This window comes from Pinus tabuliformis, chromosome Q (genome assembly GCF_031772625.1).
Source record: "Pinus tabuliformis cultivar Carrire ecotype Pingquan chromosome Q, CPIR1, whole genome shotgun sequence".
In the NCBI taxonomy this organism is placed as follows: domain Eukaryota; kingdom Viridiplantae; phylum Streptophyta; class Pinopsida; order Pinales; family Pinaceae; genus Pinus; species Pinus tabuliformis.
In genome coordinates this window covers 361,646,096-361,667,010 of record NC_142296.1, presented here as the reverse complement: position 1 = coordinate 361,667,010, position 20,915 = coordinate 361,646,096, and the positions used below count along the sequence as shown (strand labels likewise).

The following is a 20,915-nucleotide window of genomic DNA, read 5'->3' as shown; positions in this document are numbered from 1 at the left end:
CTGTAAAGTTAACACTAATCCTGAAGGTAGATGATTGGGTCCAAAGTATCTAATAAAACCTAATAGATGTAGGAGTAAATGTCAGGAATCAATACAAAATATGAAAGATGCAATGTAAGATATACAATAACTTTATAAACCCAATTTCTTACATCCTGTTTGAGAAGGTTGTAATACCAAAAATTTCCATCTGTTTCACCTCAATTTAGATAGGAATCCACCAAATAAGGCAGCAACCACTTGGTTATACTGACACAAAATACAAAAATAATATTGAAGCCTCCCATTTCCTTACATCCAATTTGACTAGTTTATAATACAAAACACTACTCAAGCACTGTTCCAGATACATCTACAGTAGCCAATTATTTCAACTTAATTTAAATAGGCTAAGTTATATCACAGGACAATCATGACATGAAGGTGGAATCCACATGACTATCCTTTACAGAAAATCCAAAAGATAGTCTCAAAGCCTCCAAACTATTAATCAATCATTCATCACAACAAGATACCTATGCCAACCATATAGCATGCCTGCTTACAAAATGCTTTGAATGTTTGAAAATATTTTGTAAAGATACATAAGATAAAAAATAATACGGACAATGAAAAATTGGGGAAAAATCTTATATCATTCTATGATAAAACTTCAAAAAAAGAATTGAACAATAAAATTTATATAAAAAATGAAGGAAACAACCATATTAAAACATGAAATGGAGAAAGTGACTATATAAACAAGGTTTTGGAAAAGGAAAGCTAACAGGGTGGACAACTCATGAATATACAAGAAACAAATTGTTCAACCATATAATAAAATGATACAAAAATGTCAAATGAACGACATAATAGCAGTGCATTAAGTAAATAGTAAAATTAACCTAAGTGAGACCACACACTAAAGGGACACTTTTTTTGTGATGAATTTTATTCTAGGCCCCTAATGGAACAAAACCTCTTGGCATCCTGCTTTGAGACAACATCAATTTTATAAGATTTCATAACTTTGATCTCCAATTAAATTTTGCCCAATTTCAAAAAGGAAAGGAAAATAATTGGAAGGAAATGACTTTGCAGATCAACTAAAGCAACCACCATGGTTTCTCTTGAAGTAGTTAAAATATAAATTAATTCCAAAGCTTAGAAAAGTTAGCTTGTATAGAACTCACTAGTTTTAAAAACCTCACACATCACTTGACCAAATTCTAGTGTAATTTAAAAAAGCTCTTAATCGGGTATAATGGATTCAAACATAACTGGAATCAGGAATATACAAAAAAGCAACTGCAATACCAGCCAACTGCTAATTTAGAAAGGAAAGTACTCAGTACATAGACTAGAGCTTAAAGCCACACAACACAGAGGAAAGAAAAAGTAGATCTGATCCATATGAATGGAAAATATGATTTTTCCAACCAACACAACCATTATTCACCATTCTAGCATCTTCTACCAAACTAATGAAATATATTTCATAATCACCACCAAATGGATTTCATGCTCCACGTCCTAGAGATGACAATCCATGATTAGCTTATTTGTTATTTACCATGTTAGACTGAAATTTTTGAGCACTTACGCCTTTACTAGACAAATTTGCATTATTAGTATTATTATGCTCTTCTCATCTGAAGAGGTAGGTATTGTTGTTGGAAAGGAATCATCATCTAGTACAAATTTTCATTATTAGTATTATTATGCTTCTCATCTGAAGAGGTAGGTAATGTTTCTGGAGAGGAATCATCATCTAGGATAATATGAGCAACTTTCCCTTCATGATTACGTTGCTTCCACATTGTCAAGGCAATGTTGATTTTCTTTTTACTAGCCAATATATTTCCTTTAGAGGCCAGCTTAATTTCTTTTAATTTTTCCTTATCTTTCTTTATAGTTTCCTGTGTAACAACTACAACAGCTTGGTAATTATCTTGTAAAGAGGTTTGTTGTTTTGTTTTGTTTTGTTTGTTTGTTTTTTTTCTTTTTCTTTTCTCTGAAGCTTCCTTATTAGTAGTGATTGTTGTAGACAGAGCTTAAATGACCACTTTTCAATGATTAGTTTCCCCCTCAGTAGACTTGCTTGATGTATTATTCATGTCACTAGCTTGATCCACATAAGGCACATACTATTGTGTCTCTTGGTCATAAGAATACCAAGTACCATTATTAGCATCATAATAGAGCCCTACATGATTGTCCAAACAATTAAGTTAAGGAACATAAGACTAGTGTTTGGTGTTGCAAGTCTCATCCACAATAAATATTTGCCAAACTACACAACTAGTGCTCAATGATAATACCTAGCATTAGAAGGGCATGAACTCGTGAAAAAAAACCTAGCAAAAGAAGGGTAATATGAGACAAAATAAATGCATACCAGTATGACCATCATAGTAAAACCTAGATGCTTCATCTAAAACAAACCCAGGTTGAGAAACCGTGCCTCCTTCAGAAGGGTTAATAACTAAATTTCCTACATTGTAACCTTCAACATTTGTGCCCATCATTTTGCCTTCAATGTGTTGTTTATCATCCGGGTTGTACTCCTTAGGTGCCCATCCAATAGAGCCATACTGCAAAAAGAAATAAATGAACAATGTAAAAATAATGATACTTTAGACAATGGAGGTAGAATTTGGCACAATTTCCTAGCAACCAGTTTCTTATTTAGCAATGTATTGTGTCAAGCAGTAGCACCTATCAACTTATGCACATTACAAAGATAACTAATTTTTTGTGTTTAAATCCAATGCAACAAAATTATACAATATAGAAAAAAAAATAATAATTTGTTTTTCTTGAAAGCATAAATGATGTTAAGAAAAATAGATGATATAATAACAAATCTGATGTGTAAAGGTTGCAACTTCAATTGTAGCACCACAAGGCTATTGGAATGAGAAGTACCAACAGAGGAGCCTAGACCATGAATACTATTTTCATATGCAACCCTCAAGGTTTGACCATTCCATTCCAATTTTTTTCCATTAGTTGCCTCCAAAGCCTTTGTTGCTTCTTTGATCTAGAAGGACACTCATGCATAGAAAAACAAACTATGCATATGAAAAAGGAAAATAAGTAGCAAATAATGGGAATCAACTTTGGAGATTTCATAAATAAATGTATGAAACTCAATACCAAATGAAAAGGTACAAATGCAAATCCCCTTGAAACATGAGTAAATTCGTCACAAACAAGTCAAAGTTCCTACAAAAAAGTTAGTTTGTGACACTTATTATTTGGAAAGAGTAACTTATTCATTAGAATTGTTGGTTTTTGTAGAGCTAGTCTTTGAGAGAGAAAGTGATTGAGAGAGAACATGCTTGAGAGAGAATGTGTGCACTTTCTTTTCATTTGATTTCATTATTTTCTTTGTAATTAGTTTCAAGTTTCTTGCATTAGATTAATCTATTCTGAGAAATAATCACCTAGTACATATATTACACATATACCTCATCAGTTCACGAACCTCGGGTTGACAATTTAATGACAGGGATTTAACTCACAATTAAATCATCCAACAACATCTCTTCATCAACATTCTCATCTAAACCATGAACAAATAGAACATATGTTGGTCCTCAAAGAGAGAAAGCTTGTAAGATCTATTAGATAGTTCACAAACACAATGCTTCAACTTCATACTAGATGCTTGTTTGGTATGGGAAAAATTCTTGTTTTCCTGAATCATAAATTGATAGAAAAAGAACAATAAATAAATGAAACCAAAAGCACACAAGGACTAAAAAAATTCAAATATCTTAATCCAAAGGTGTCAATAATATCTCCAATTCACAAAAAAGACAAAATGCAAAAGGATAACTTACAAATTTTTAAATCAAGCATTATAGAAAGATAATAATCTAAACTTCTCCAGCTTATTATACTATAGAAAACATTAGATGATGATACAAACTTAATAATCCAGTTTGTTGCAACCAAATTCTACCAGTACATATCTAGCAAATTAAAAAAATGAGAAGTGAAAGCTAAATATATTGTTAGAGATGCTCCAACAATGTTGTTTGTCAAATCTCATTGATTTCCTCTAGAATTTGGAAGTTTGGTGCTTCATTACTTTCTGTGAACATGCATTTCTTACACATATACAAAATTGCACATGAACATGCACTTCTTATGAACAAAAAACTTATATTTGTGCTTGAAGAAGAGTTTGAATTACCTAGAGGAATGTTTTAAACCCAGGGCTAAGGCATCCTGAGAACCGAGTTCTTCTCCACATATTGGTACCCTTACACATGTTGATGAATATTGAAAGATGGAAACATAGCTTCTACTCATGTGATTCCAGATCTACACATAGATTAGTCTTCTTACCCATGAAGTCTGAAAGGCATATGATAGTAGTCATAGCAAATTATGCAACAAGCAAAAAAAAAATCACCTTCAAAGGAAACAAACATATTTTCTTTTAGCCTTGGCATCAAAAGTGTAATTTCATAAAAGGAATGTCGGTCTCATGCCAATAGGTCTCCTACGATGAATGCACAGGAAACTAGTACATAAACCTTTTTTCTCTTTGCTTAGCTACCTAGGGCTTATTTCTCTTTCCAAATATCAATAGTTATTTCCCAAGAAAATATAAAATAAGAATAATATTTTACTAGATTCTAAAAGGTGAAGATGTTGAAATCATGCCACTGGCACAAAGTGAAAGGAAATAAAATATATTTCCTCAAACCACCAAATATATGAAGAAAACAATAATAATTATAATAATAAAAATAGATCTATGGATATATGCATGAAATGAGAACTATAAGCATTCAAGGGACTAACAAAATATTTGACCAAAACAAACCAAAAATATGAAACTTGACAAAATCCTCTCAACACAAATAGCAAACAAACCACTAAATTTTCCAAGATATCAAAGCTAGACATCAACACAATTTCATGTACTTGAATAAGCCCATTGTTGCTTAGCATTAGTATTCTTAAATTAGTTATTTATCATTTAATACTAGGACTCTATCTATGTGAAAAGAAATAGGTCCCAACGTCATCAAATCAAACTTGATTTCTAGTCAAAGATAAAATCCAACTTTAGTCCGCATGGGGTAGCTAAAGTGGCAATGGCCGTGGAAATGAAGTCTCACCGAACTAGAGATCTTGGGTTCGATTCTTGTGCTACCCTCCCCAGAAATGGGGTGAATAATGGACATGTAAAAACTCGAAAATGAGAAAGTCCTACCAAGCTTAAAAACAAAAAGAGCCCCACGGGGGTAGGCAAGTTGGTAATCACAATGCGGTGAAGTTCATTAGAAAGGCGGACTCCTATTGAAGGTTACGAGTTCAAATCCCCCAGACTTACCCTGGTGCTGTATAGAGGGGCGGGCGCAGCTCCCAATGGTTATAGAGGTAGCAGTCAGAATCGACCTCATGTAATGCGAGTCACGAGGCTGCCCTTGTTGCCAATTCCACTGTAATAAAAAAAAAGGATAAAATCCAACTTCATTTCCATTACCAATATAAAATCACACCCTTTAAAAGTATTAACACCTAACCACTTAGACCCCTCATATAATACTTTTCATAGCCCAACAAAAAGATATCCCTGCCAAAAATTAAACTTTTCAGTAATATAACATGATCATGTAAGACAGTAAATACTAAATATGAACACTACTAGATAAGCATCAATTCAATGTCAGTTCAATCAACCTTCATGCAATGAAGAAAAATCAATAACTTCTTTTGTGATATTGAATGCCACACTCTTGTAATCAATAATTATGTTGGCACTTGAGTTGCTAGTGTTGTCTCAAAGTAACCATTGCTCACTACCTACAAATTTTGAAATACAATATGGTGCTAAAGTTAAAGACACAAAATAACAAAAAAAAAAGGTATGACAAAAAATAGACCTGCAAGACTATATCGATTGAGTGTGACAAGGACACCAATAACTGAGACTAGAGATATTTATAGAATGTGGTAGTCACTAGTGTGTGTCTGTTGTGCAATTAGCAGTATGGTGGAGAGACCTACCAAGAAGGGACGTTGGTCTTGGGAAAGTATAGTAGGGAGATCCATAAAGCATTTATGTAAAAGGAAGATGAGGAGTGTTGTCTTTAAGTTGGGTTATGTTATGGTAGAATTTTGTTGGTCATAATAAGTAGTAACAAAAGACTTACATCAATAGGTAAAAAATAGATTCAGGGCACGAGTTGGAATGACTCATGTTATCTCATCCCTTAATTTTCCTAAGGACATGTGGGGACCCAAATAACTTAGTACCTGAAATACTTGAAAGCATGGCTGACAGAGGACTGACAAGGCTCTATACAAAATAATTTCGGTCTCAAGAAAACAATACTAATTATAAAACTAGATTTATGAATCTAAGCATGAAATAAGAACTAAAATCATTCAATGGACTAACATAATATTTGACCAAACACATCCAAAACTAAAAACTCAACGAAATTCCCCAAACACAAGCAACATATAAACCATTAAATTTGTCCAAGATATTGGAGGTAGATATCAAGGTAGTTTCATGTACTTGAATGAACCCATTGTTGCTTTGTGTTAGTCTTATTAAATTAGTTATTTATTACTTAATACTAGTTAGACACTATCTATGTGAAAAGAAATAGGACCCAACTTCGTCAAATCCAACTTCATTTCCTGTCATGGATAAGAAACAAACAATGTAATGATTAAATATGAAACATCAATCTTAAAATAACACACATAAAAAAAGGTAGTTGCAATGTTACAATGAAAAATATAAAATATAGAACCTATTTTTACTTGAAATTGACATATAGTAATATTGCATGATCAATGGAACATGTATACCAAAATAAGAGTCCCCTCACATATATCGAATTAGATTACGTCTTAGGGTATATCAATTTCCTAGTTCTCATCTTGGTCCTCATTTTCTACATTGTGAACATGATCTTCTCCAAATGAACTGTCATTATGAGCCTTCAAAACATTATGTTTTGTATCAAGTTCATTAGAGAATTTTTTTATATTGTTTTCTCCCCTTCTATCACAATCTAATCGCCAAAGAGCTAGTGCTCTTTCATATGGAAAATTGTTAATGTCATAGTTTGTTACATATAATCTTAAACATGTATCCATATGTTTATCAAGCTTATTCCTCAACTTTGACTTCAAGAATGAAAATGCACTAAACATTCCCTCATCCTCCACTGATCCCTAAATCATGGTTTGACACAAATCTTCTAATTTGAAATATTCTGATATGTTTTCTTACAGGTATTGGCTAGAACTTAAAGTAGTCCATAATCTTGTTATAGCACCATTTTCATTAGGATTCTCCAAAAAAGGATATTTCTTCCACATTGTTTCAACAAAGCGTCCACCTTGTTGATATACTTTGATGAATCTAAAATACCTTCAATCTCTTCACCATGTATCGAGACATTCTTGCAAAAGTGGTCTACTGAAAATTTTAATCTCTTTTGAAAATAAGATTTTAAAGTTCTTGGACATTGACAATTGTTCCAATATCGAGGGTATACCGCACACATGGCCTCCAACAATTCATCTCGAGGAAATATTTTCTTATCTCTAATGATAGTGATATTGCAATTTCTATCAAATTTTGTCTCACTGAAATCACAATATTATCAAGTTGGTCTCTTAACACAAGGCACTCTTTGGTGTTTTGTCATGTATTACTAATATAGTGAAAGGGGACCATATACCCACACACTGCGATACATAGTATCATTTTTCATCAAACATCAATTTTTTTCCAGTATTTTCTATATTGATGATCTTAGTCCAACTTGTAAACTCTGGACCAGTAAAAGACTTTGGCATCATATACAAACTATCCAATGCAAGGTATGCTGACTTTATTGCATTTGTATATTCTGCAATATACATTGTGTGATTCTGAGGCATTGTCACGAGGACATTAATTTCATGTAGCATAGGAATAATTACATCCAATGTCAATAATGTCTCTATATCAGTTAGTTGAAAAAAATATCTTGAGCTTTGTCTACATTGTAGCGATTTTCATACATCAATCCTACCAAAGATTTGAACTCACTGAATAGTCTTTGATATGGGACATTCAATGAGATCCATCTTGTATCAACATCTTTCAACAGTTTTTTTTTCCATCCATAACACCACTTGAAAATGGTTGAAACTCTAAAAATTGTTTGGGACTATGAGAAGAGTATGCATGAGTCTCATGTATAAGATCTTCAACTTTTGAAACTGATGGAAACTTGCTTACTATTTTAAATGCAAGATTCATCCTATGAGCCATACAATGAATATTAAGCATATATGGTGAAGCTAATAATGGTAGTATAACAAAAAGTCCACTCCTTTTTCCTTCCATTACTGATGCTCCATCAGCTCCAAAACATACCAACTTTTTTGCAATTATTAAATGATCCATACCACTTTCCTTCAAACTATTAAGAACAAGTTCATAAATATTTTCAGCTGTAGAAGTATTTCTTATCTTTTTAATCCCAAGTAGATAGGAATGCCTAATATGGTCATTAACCATATAAATTCTAATGCAGATCCATGAAGTATTATATATAGTTGTAATCTCATCCAAAGATAATGCCAAAAACCTATAATTTTCAATATTCTATTTCAAATCATTCTTTTCTACTTGAGCTAGATATCTTGCCCATTCCCAACCACTGGTTATAGACCAATGAGAAGATGGAAATTTTGACACTTGAAGAAAAGATAGATATGTCATGTGATCCGGATAATCTGTTATAGGATGACCTTTAGATAAGATGTGAAATACAGTGCTCAATTGCATCGTCTTGGATAACAAACTTATTTCCATCATATTTTCAAATAGAGATATGATGGTTCCTCCAATTGCCTCAAGTTTTCTTTTACTTATTAAATATTTCTTGTATTCTTCTTCATATTGGATATGTCAACATTCCTCAGAAAATTTCATTCTGAGAATAAATTTCTCTTCACTATTTACAATTTTCTTTTCATACACCTTTCCTACATGATTTTGTATTGTATCTAGCTTCATTTGAACTTTCACTACCTTGAGGGTTTTCCAACTACATGCATTACATCTAAATTCTTTGGAAACCTCATTCTCATTTGTAGGAGGTATTGCTTCAATAAATTCTAAACTTGAGACCCAATCTTATTGGAATTGTCTCCCTTTGGTCAACTGGCTTTTTTTCTTTTTCCGTGAATGGATTGTGTAACCTCCCCAGGAAAAATATTCAACATTTTCATCACCAATTTATGTTGAAACTACATTTATCTCACCCTGGTCACTTGAGGAACCTATTATTTCATCCATCATATGGATATCAGATGCATTTTCACAAGATTTAACATATCTCTCAGTAATATATTGTTCAAAGGAGCTTGAAGCATGAAGATAATGCATATTATTGGATGGAGGCTTTTGAAAGTACGATAATACATCCATTTGCCTTGATGATTTCTTCCCATGATTATATTTTGACATCTCACTGAATATTCCACAAGTAAAATTTCAAATTGATCTAGAAACCCGCATCAATAGTTTCCAAAAGTTTGAGAATTACTAGATGTGTAAGTAGTATTCAACGTAAAATAAGTGCAATGTTCACAAAAACCATTACACAAATTTTTCTTAAAATGTTATGCCAAACTCAAAAGAAAAAATAAATCATTATACACAAAACAATAACATCATGATTCATCATCTATAAAACAAATAACATCATTTAAATGTAAAATATATAAAAAATTTCCATTAAATTAATTCATATCTCCAAATCACCTAATGAACACTTGGAAATTACAATAAATTTAACCCTCCTTTGCAAAACACCTCTCCATCCAAAGATTATATATATATATATAGATAACACATTTGTGTTGTTCACCTTATTGGAATTACATATAGTGAGGAGATATGTATTTTTTTGATATAACAATATACCCTTTATCTTTTATTGTAACTAATGTTTCCAACAATATCATACAAACTTATGATCCACTCAAAATGTAACTTACCATCATTAGTAAGAACACAACCAAAGATCAACTCAATCATGCAAGATCCACTTTACAGCAACAAGTAATAGGATTTTCTCTAAATAACATAGATTGTCGAGTGATCGGTTTTCTATATTTTGGATAATAAATATTCTCACAAACATGAACATAAAACCATATATGATGAAATCATAATTTTGATTCTATTTTAAGAATGATGAAAGCATGCCCTTTAGAAAATATTATGGGAAAAATGCCACTCACATATTGTTTTTACCCACTTGGATTTTAAGGCTTAAAGAACTTTCTCTCACAGACACAAGCATAGAACCTTAAATGATGAAAGCATACTTCTGATTCTCATCAAGACCAGAAAACATTATCACAGTGCCACACACTACATTGTTTTTCCCCACTTGGATGCTTAGGCATAAAAAATTCTCTCTCACAAGCACGATTATAGAACCATATATGATGAAAGCATAATTATGATTTTGTTTAAGAATGATGAAAGAATGCTATTTATAAAACACTATGGGCACAAAGCCATTCACTATATTGTTTGAACCACCAATGAGGCTTTTTTCCTCTAATTTTCTTCCACCTTAATGGCTTTTAAGCTAGAGTAGATTGATGTTGAACACCATGAATCAACTCTGTACAATTTCCGACTTCACCTTTAGGGGCTTGGGTGACATGACGTTTGAATCTTGAAGATGTTGATGGGTAGGTTAGTTTATTTTTTACAAAATATCATTTCACTTGACCCATTTAATTGGTGTGCAATAGCTCTGAGAAAAATCCCTTTCAATTGGCATTTTTCAAGTAAAAGCAACTAACAAAAATCTAGAAAAGTGCTTAGAAAAACTATTGTTTCTACTTAAATAATTTGGGAGAATACTCATAAATTCTACAAAAATGTTTCTCTATCTCTGAAAAAATGATTCCCAAATGTTTTAGTTGAAGATAACCCCCTTCTTGTTGAAAATCAACTTAGAAAATTAGTTGAAAATTTCTTGTTCATGTGCCCTAGCTAACATTGTGAAAGTCTGAGGAAATTCTGAAGGTAAAAGTGGTGCAAAATATGCAAAGAAATAACATTGTTGGTGTACTAGGGCTGCATGTCAAACATGGCCTGAGTGTGTTGGATAAAGACCATAGAGGATCTCAAAAATTTCAAAAGGAAGATGCATCAATGACCTTATGGGAAATTTCTTCCCTTCTGTAAACACTAATTGAATTAACTCCCCAATTGTTGGTAGGTCAACTCTATAAGCACAACTGCACAACCAAGTTTATGCCAAACTTTGCTTGTTTTAACCAAGTCATGTAATCATTGACTAGGTCTACCAGGCCAGGTCCGTCTCAATCAAATGTGGACTTCAAATGAATTAGACTCATGAGTCCAAACAAACTGGGACCAAATACAGTAATCATGCTTCCCATAACTCATAATTATTTATTTTTTAAGTAATTTTGGGTCTCATGACTGTTATTTCAATGTAAATTGTAGCTATGCAAAACTTGAATCTCAACATGTTAAGTTTCAAGTTGCAAGTTGTTATGACAAAGAATAAAATTTCATCGTGGATTTAACAATCCCAAGAGAAGCTTCTAGACTCATGAGTCTAGGCAGACTAGGACCATGTCTAGTAACCATGCTTCCCATAAATCAAAATTGTCCATTTTTAACGTACTTATGGGTCCCCATGCATGTTATTTCAAGGGAATCAATAGCTATTCAAAACTTGAATCTCAACATGTTAAGTTGCAAGCTGCAAGTTGTTATGACAAAGCATTAAATTTCACCATGGATTTAACAATCCCAAGGGAAGCTTCTAAGCTTTCTAGTTTGACCAAACTAAATGTTACATTCAAATAACACATAAGTGACAAAAGACATATAACTAGAATTTGGTTCAGTAGTTCTTGTATTTGTGTAACCACAATAATTTTGGAACATCATGGACTCGATAAAGTAACAATTCCAATCCAATGTCCAATCCCATTGTCTAACATTGGTTTCAACTTCTAAAATATATGGTTGTGTGACCTAAGGGTGTTTGGTCTTGGACATTGGTTTTTCTAGGTATTGGAGACAATTTTGAGTCAATCTAACCAAACAAACTATGTCCATTACTTCTTTCCTGATCAACTTCCTTCAGTTTGTGTTATTCCTTACTAACTATACTTCCATAATGCATGAGTAGATATAATCCTATGGTTCCCATTCTGGAAATTTTATTTTCTTCAATGGAAAGAGGTTGTGGATTGTATAATGGAACCTTCTCCTTTGCCATCATATTTGTTTCTTTGATTATTTTGCATAGATAATTTAATGGAGTGATTTTACATCACCACCTTTCTTTGATCTATTTTATATTTTCAATGAGTATTTTAGTATTTTTTACTTATTCTTATTGATTTTTTTTTGTCATCGTGGCTTTTCTCTCCCTCTAGGAAAAATATATTTCATTTGGTCCTTCAAAAGCAACAATGTCATATTTTCAAGTATACTACTTGAAAATACTTATTATGGGTTTATGTGTGTGCGTGAGAGAGAGAGAGAGAGAGAGAGAGAGAGAGAGAGAGAGAGAGAGAGAGATCCTTTAAATGGTTTTTAGGTTTGAACTTTTATTACCAACAATATGACAAATATATTATAGATTGTATTGCACTAGTTACTAAGTCATTGATATATGTTGGTTTTTCCTAGTGATTCTTTTGTTCTATGTATATGACAAGATGGGAAGGAAGGAATATAATACACTATAATTGTTCATAGGGTTCCTATTGAACCTATATAGATTCATAGAGACACCAACAAAGCTTACAAAAGAAGCACACAACCATGGATCACAGAGTAGCTCTTATGGAACTCATCCATGAACCCTCATCCATTCCCCTCTATCTACAAAATACCACCTATATTGGCAGTTTCTCCACCATCTGTAATCCAAAAACCATGGCACCTTCTCAACCAAAAGCACTCGACTCTTCAAATTTTGTTCAACGAACCTCAAGCATTGCCTAGAAAACAACAATGTGAATATAGAAAACCTTTGAGCAAGAAAGGATCAAGCCTCCATGGGCACCACCCCTTTCTTCCCTTATAAGCAATCAAAGCAAGAACACATGTACTTAACATCAAAGTAAAGAAACACCTTATATAAAATATTAGCCTCACTATATAGTATAGGTAAATTGGAAAAGAAAAATCCTTATAATCACCTTAGAACAAAGCTAAAAACAAGCTCCATCATTACATAATGCATATACAACTACAAATTTAATAGAATCTGGCCAAATGGAGAAATTGTAATAAAAAATAGCCAAAAACTAGGTTAGAATTATTACATCAACTTCTGTGCTAGATGTTTTCTTTCTGTTTTATCTCAAAACTTTAAAGGAAAGAGATAGAGTCTTAACTGGAAGATCTTGGTTTTGGGAAAGAGCAAGATTCTTCTTGAAGCCATGGTCTCCAGAATCCATTCCAACAAATGTTTATCACCACCACACTAGTGTGGGTAAGGCTTCCAAAATCTTCCACTCCATCTTTGAAAAGAAGAAGTCTGTGAAATAATTGGGAATCCCTTTGGAAAATATATTAACTCAAGCAGAAAGGACATGAAAACTAGAGTATTCACCCATGCCAAATTAAGTATTGAACTAGATCTCAATAAAAAACTTCCAGACAATTATTTTGGATCAAATGTTGGAGTAAGGACACTTCCATTAGCTATAGTTCCCGTCACAACATGACCACATTATGGAAAACAAACACAAAAGGTAGCCCAAACAAGATCAAAAAAGAATACCCCTGTTCCAATACAACTTCATCAATTTTCTCTATGTTTATCTTGGCGCCTTCCAGACATTTCTTCACTATTTGCATGGAATTTCCAAACAAATCAGTGTTGAGCTCTTCAAACTTGGGTCTTGTGATCTTCATGTTAAAATCTAATCCTTTGTAGAGAAAATCAATATCTAGTAGTCTCCATTGCGAAAGATAGAATTCTCTTTTCCTTCTCACATTCTGAAAGTAGTCTTCGAAGAGTTATGGCACTCATGCTCAATTGCTTCTTGATTTTTCTTTCAAATTGTTGAACATGATGACTAAAAAATATATTTTCCTTCACCTAAAATTTACCACCATGAACATTTAACAATGGAGATGTCGAAGGTGCCTCCAACTAAGTTAAAAACTAGGAATTTCTTATTTTTATTGGAAGAATAAACATCTGTGTGAAATCCATAGGCTATAGTTGTAGTGGTGGGTTCATTAATAATTTTCATTACACTAATACTGACAATTTTTTTTGCATATTTGGCATCCCTCCTATGGGAAATGCTAATGTATGTAGGTAGAGTGAGCCCCACATTTTTCACATCACAACCAAGGAAACCTTCAACCATCTTTTTCATTTTTATTAAAATCATAGAAGATATCTCCTCAGCTACAAACTAATTTGTCTCACCTTTGTACTCCACTTGGATGATGGGCTGACCATTGTTTCCTACAACAACAATGAAGGGGCAGTGTATTGTGTCACTCTGTACACAAGGATCATTGTATCACCCTTAGATGAGTCTCTTGGAAATGAAGACAAAGTTTTGGGGATTAGTTGACACCTAATTTTTGGTGGAAACTCCAACTAATATTTCTAATGGGGTGAAAGAAAACATGGAAGGAGTGGTTCTGTTTCCCTTATCATCATTAAAAATAATTTCAATTTTGTCATGCTACCACATTGTTACCCATGAGTAAGATGTTCCCTTATCAAGGCCAAAGGCCTAGCATGCCTTAAGGAATTTTGGAGAGACATGTTCCAGCTAGCCTCCAGTGGACCCAACACCTCCATTGTGGCCTAAAGACCTTTCCTTAAATTCCTAGATAGGTCATTGATTGCACTAATTTCTGAAACCATGGTTTTTTGTCTATATTGTCTAGCCAAGATAACAACAATTCCAAATCTATTAGTTTTCATCTGAGGTTGGTGTACTACATTTTTTTGATCAAGATTTATTATGAGGACAGATAAGAGACAATAATCGTTTCTTGTGTTCTGCATTAAGTATGACATGCCACGAAGAACAAAAACAACCAATCCATTATGAAGATACTAATTCTTCCCATGTGAAAGTATTGAAATATTGGTTCTAGGACGTGTTGCCCTGTAATGGTTTCTTTGGCCATTCACACCATATTTTGGATAAATATTTGAGCCCTTTTATTACAAACAACTCATAATTGTGAGTGTCAAAACACAAATGAAACAAGTTGACATAGCCATTGTGCTAGAAATGAGTTTTGGGGCCTTCATGACAATCATAAATACACAACCCATTGAATTTCTACTCACTTGAATTGAATTCATGATTGTAGATTTGTCCATTGACTGAGTTGTTATGATAAATTCACATTCCAATTCTTCTCGAAAGGAATCATTTTCAAGGGTCATCAAATCGACAAATATGCAAAGAGATGTTGTTGTAAAAACTAAAGCCAAGAAATCATGTTGTTGCAAGTATTTGCAGGCGCATCCATACTCTGGTGGGGATATCACTTTATGTTGAAATTTCCCTACTTTGAGTTTGGATTTGCTTAAGCTTTGTGGTACATCCAATTGGAAATGTACTGAGGTGGAATGGACTTGTTATTCAGATCAGAGGTTAGATCTTTGCCACTATACATTAGAGGGTTTGTGATCTATGGTGGACAGGCTACATAAAAAATGTTACGGTGGAACCTTAACTTCCCACGCCTTGAATATTTTAGCATACAAATATGTTGATCCCCTATCGCGTCTATATTTACAAAATGTCTCGGAAGAAAAGGCAGAGTCCCAATCATACAGACCCATATAAGTCAAAGCAAACAATTTGCAATACATATCGTTACTAGTTAGCAGAGAACCAGAGTGAAGTGGTCATCGAATCAGAGACATGCATGCCTTGATATCCACCCAACAGATAACTATCACTATTATTTTGTCAACAACCATAATGGGTATAGTTAAATTCAAAGGTACAATGAAATTCATAGATGACTAGTAAACTATAAAGGTTTTTAGTATTTTTGTGGCTCACCGGTCCTATGCCTCTTTCACATCGCTGACTTGGGCTTGAATTGTAGAGAATATATAGAGAACAATAATATTGCACATGCAGGATAAACTTTGGGACAAAAACTTAGTGAGACATGGTACCCCTACACACCTGCAACTAAACAATGAGGAGGAATGTAGTATGTAGATTCAAATTTATACAAGCGAATCAAACAAAAAGCCCCTAAAATCCAAGGGCGAATTCGGTCGGCCCCATTCCATCGTTCAATAAGATCATTTGGTTCTTTCTTAAGAGCCCACAAACTTGGTCAATCGAGGGATATATTGAGAGCCATCAGTCACCATTCACCCAATTGGATCAACATACAGAAGTAAGTGAAACAATAACAAACTATTCTGCCCTTCGAAGACCCAATAGAAGAGTTGGTAAACCTTCCTTATGGAGGTCAAGTACCCTGAAGCTAACCCTACCGTCGACTTCTAGGAATGTTAAAGGGTGAAATAACCCCTAACTAGTGCCATTACTGGAAATCAGGGTGATTAGAAGCAAATCCAACATGAAATCAGGGCGATGGAAGAAAATATGACTTGAAAACTAGGCAAATCGGGGCTTAAATGTTTATTTGTGCTTATTTTTCATTGGATAAAATATAATAATTATCTATTTTTTAAATTATTTTTGGGCTAACTATAGGAAAGGGGTGTAATATAAAAAATTCGCCCCGCGAAAATATAAAACCCCTTAAATTTCACCCATGGGCTAAGATTCGCCCCTAAAATTTTCTATGCCTAGTAGAAGGTCCTCATGTTGAGAACTGTAGCAAGAAAGTCTCAATTTCGCTTTGCCTTGGTTCAATTGAGAAAATTCGAATTTCCACATCATCAAACAACTTGGAGGTAGTTAACTTGTGTAACATGGCTCTTCTCACTCAGTTAGCTCAATAAATTCAATTTAGAGTGCTTGGACTTCAGTTAAGCATGTATGATTGCTAAATTTTAGTAATCTAGTTCAGCTATATCCAATTGTGTTTAGTTAAACTAGTTCTAATAGTTAATGGAACCAATTGAAGGTTAGTTGTGTAGTGGCACAACAATCTAACTCAGTGATCATCCAGTTAAATGATCAATCAACTCAAAATAGCTATTGCATGCAAGGAATTCACATTCCTAAGCTCTGGTGGATATTCCAAGGAATTGTAACAAGCAATTGAAAATTAGTTTAAGCGTAAAAGTGTTGCATGCAATGAGATGATCATTTTCGGTAATTGTGCAGACAATTGGAGGAGAATTCCATAAAAATAGGGGCAAATTCCTCAGGATTTTCACAAGGAAATAGGGGCTCAAGAAGAGGCAAAAATTGACTAAGTCTATGTCAAAGCTTCTCATTGAATAGATAGATAGGTTATTCACTTGCATGTTGTGCTCAGAGAGGGAAAAGAATTGTAATACATTCTATATTCATGTGATTAATGCGAGGCTTGAGGGATTTTTTCTGAGTTGGGTTCCCATAGAAAAATACTATGCATGTGTGGGGTTTTTTGAATGCATGTTTGTGAATATTGTTCTAAATTGTGAATTAAATTTCACAGATCAGTAGAGTAGAATTGTGTCTCTTGATTTTGGATTAAACTTCTTGAGCAGTTTCAATTATATGACCATATTTCTACATGGTATCGAAGTAGGATTCACCTTAGAACAAGAATTTCAAAGTTGTTCGTCAAGAGGTTAGAATTTGTAGCTTCAGTGTAGCAGGATATCTTCATAGTTGGGAGAATTACCTTCAATAGGTTGATATTAGAGTATGCCTTGGAAGGCAACTCAAATTTAATTGCAAAACTAGGATCAACTAATGCTCAGAAGTCAACCCAATGGAATAAATATGTAGCCAAGGAGAGAATAATAATCTTGGAGGGAGTACGAGACCACATTGTCTCAAATATCCATGGGAAAGAAACTCCTTTTGCAACAAGGAAGGAATTGGCAGAGCTGTTTGAGAATAATAGTGGTAATAGAAAACTAGCCCTCAAAGACAAACATCAAAATATCAAGATGTAGAAGAATGATACTATTCTGCAGTATCTCCCAAGATTTACACAAGTTCGAGACAAGCTTGGAGGGGTTAGTGTGAATGTTGTAGAAAATGACTTGGTTATCCTAGCTCTTCTAGGCCTTCCCAAAAGCTGGCATAACTACCAAGACTCGGTGAACGAGAGGGAGAAACTACTGAATTGGGAACTCTTGTGGTCTGATTTGGTACAAGAAGAGATCATACATGATACCAGAGATGGAACCTCATCCAAGGGAGGGGATGAATAAAATTTTGCATTGGTTGGAAGATGAAAGAAGGGAAAATGGAAGAAATATGAAACCAAACTTGAATCTAGCCAAGGGGGGAAGAAGAAAGACTTTTCCAAAATAAAATGCTTTAATTGTCATGAATTCGGGCATTATGCTAGAAAGTGTCCACACAAAATTTTTGGCAAGAAGAACTCAGGAGGAGTAGCATGTGAAGCTTTGGCTTCACAATTTGAGCTAGACTTCACCCTTATCACATGCATGACAAACACTATGATGGGGAGTGTGTGGTACTTGGACTCAAGTGCCTCATTCCACATGACAGGGTGTAGAGAGTTTTTCATTGACCTGGAGGAGAAATATCTCTAGATGCATATTGAGTATGGGGATACTGGAAGGTACAATGCTACCAGGATTGGTACAATAACCTTTAAGAGGGAGTCTAGATCCCCTATTTGCCTCAAAGATGTCATGTTTGTACTAGGCCTAAAGAAGAGCCTCATCTCTGTAGCGGTTTTGGAAGACCATGGTTATGATGTGATCTTCAAAAGAGGGAAATCATTCCTGAGACACAACCACTAGATAGGTGAAGTAGATCAGGGTTCGTGTGAAGAACCTGTGTAAACTTGATGTGGAAGATTGTGCTGCATTAAGAAGTAAGGCATATAAAGTGTAGAGTCGTGATGTTGGTGAACTCTGGCATAGGAGATTAGGCCATTTGCAACATGGCACCTTGAAAATTATGCAAAAAATAACCACTGGCCTCCCTAAAGGAGCACTTGAGTAGCAAGATGTATGCAAGGGTTGTACCTTAGGGAAGTATGTAAAATCCACATTCCATGATCGACATAGGAAAGTACATGCAGTCTTGGAAAGAGTCCACTTTGATGTTTGTGGACCTTTCTTGATAGCCTCCACAACCAGACATAAATATTTTGTTATTTTTATTGATGACTTCTCAAGGAAGTGTTGGATGTTCTTCATGCGGAATAAGGATGAGAAATTATCAAAGTTTGTAGAATTCAAGGCACTAGTTGAGAAAGAGATTGGCAAGAAGGTGAAGGCTCTCAAGAATGAAAATGGAGGTGAGTATGTTTTGAATGACTTCAAGAATTTTTGTGCAAGAGAAGGAATTTGAAAATAACTAACGACACCCCACAACCACAACAAAATGGGGTAGCTGAGAGAAATAACTATAAGATTGTGGGATTTGCGAGAGATATGCTACATGACCAAGGTCTTCCATTGGATTTGTGGGCTGAGGCATGTAGCACAATAGTCTACTTGAAGAACCAGAGTCCTCATCAAATTCTTGGTATGATTACATTGGAGGAGGATTTCTTGGGGAGAAAGTTGGATGTGCCTCACTTCAGAATTTTTGGAGCCTCTGTTTACTACCATGTCTCCAAATATTCAAGGAAGAAGCTTGAGTTAACATCAAAGTTGGGAGTTTTTTTGGGTTACACCAAAACTCTACACAATTACCATGTGTACTAACCTTCCCTCATAATGACAGTTGTGTGAAGGGATGTAAAGTCTGATGAGGAGAAAGAGATGCAGTGCTCTCTTGAGATGTAACTTCAAATCCCACTAGAAGAAGAGATTTTAGCTCCAAATCAAGAGCCTCAGGAGGAGCCTCATTAAGTTGTGGAGTAGCCACAAATGGAGGAACAAAGAGGAGAAAAGTGGAGACATCCACTAAATCATAAACCTCTAGAGAATGTAGGAAAAGAACTAGCGAAGTTGATAGACTGATGCAGGATGTGAGGGAGAATGTGGGAGCTCCTTCAAATTTGCATAGAAAAAAGAAGGTCACCTAAGAGGCACATTGGCTACATGGCTCTAATGAATGAGCTTGTAGAGACTGAGCCATCCTCTTTTGAGGTAGCAGTTGAGAAACCTGTTTGGGTTGATGCAATGGTGGAAGAATACGTATCCATCATGAAGAACAATGCTTGGGAAGTGGTCCCAAGACCGACAGATAAATTAGTTGTGGCTTCAAGATGGATCTCAAGGTTAAGCATGCAATAGAAAAAACCATAGAGAAGTATAAGGCCAAATTTGTGGCCAAAGGTGTCTCTCAAGTTGATGGAATTGACTATGAGGAAACCTTTTCTCTTGTAGCAAGGTATTCATCCATTGGATTATTTCTTGCACTAGCTGCACAGATGGGGTGGAGGATCCAATAGATGGATGTAAAAACAACATTTCTCAATGGTGTTATTGAGGAGGAAGTTTACATCGAGAAACCATAAGGTTTTGAGACATTTGTTTTGGAGTCTCGTGTGTGCAGACTCATGAGAGCGTTGTACAGTCTCAAATAGGCACCCCGAGCCTGTTACACCAAGATCGACAATGATCTCATTGGTTTGGGCTTCACCAAAAGGGAAGCAGATGCAAACCTATATCATATTTTGGTAGAAGTTAAATTGCTTATCATTTTTTTATATGTAGATGATTTAATATTAAAGTGGATGAGTAACCAATCAACTCTTGCAAGGAGTACCTTGTAAGGGAATTTGAGATGATGGACATGGGTCTTATGCA

At 34.4% G+C, this 20,915-nt stretch overlaps 1 pseudogene; it reads right to left on the bottom strand.

Annotated features, from left to right (window-relative positions):
• Positions 1 to 7,426, bottom strand: part of LOC149219665 (glucan endo-1,3-beta-glucosidase 13-like) — a 103,264-nt pseudogene extending 95,838 nt beyond the window's left edge.
• Between the last annotated feature and the right edge of the window lie 13,489 nt (positions 7,427 to 20,915).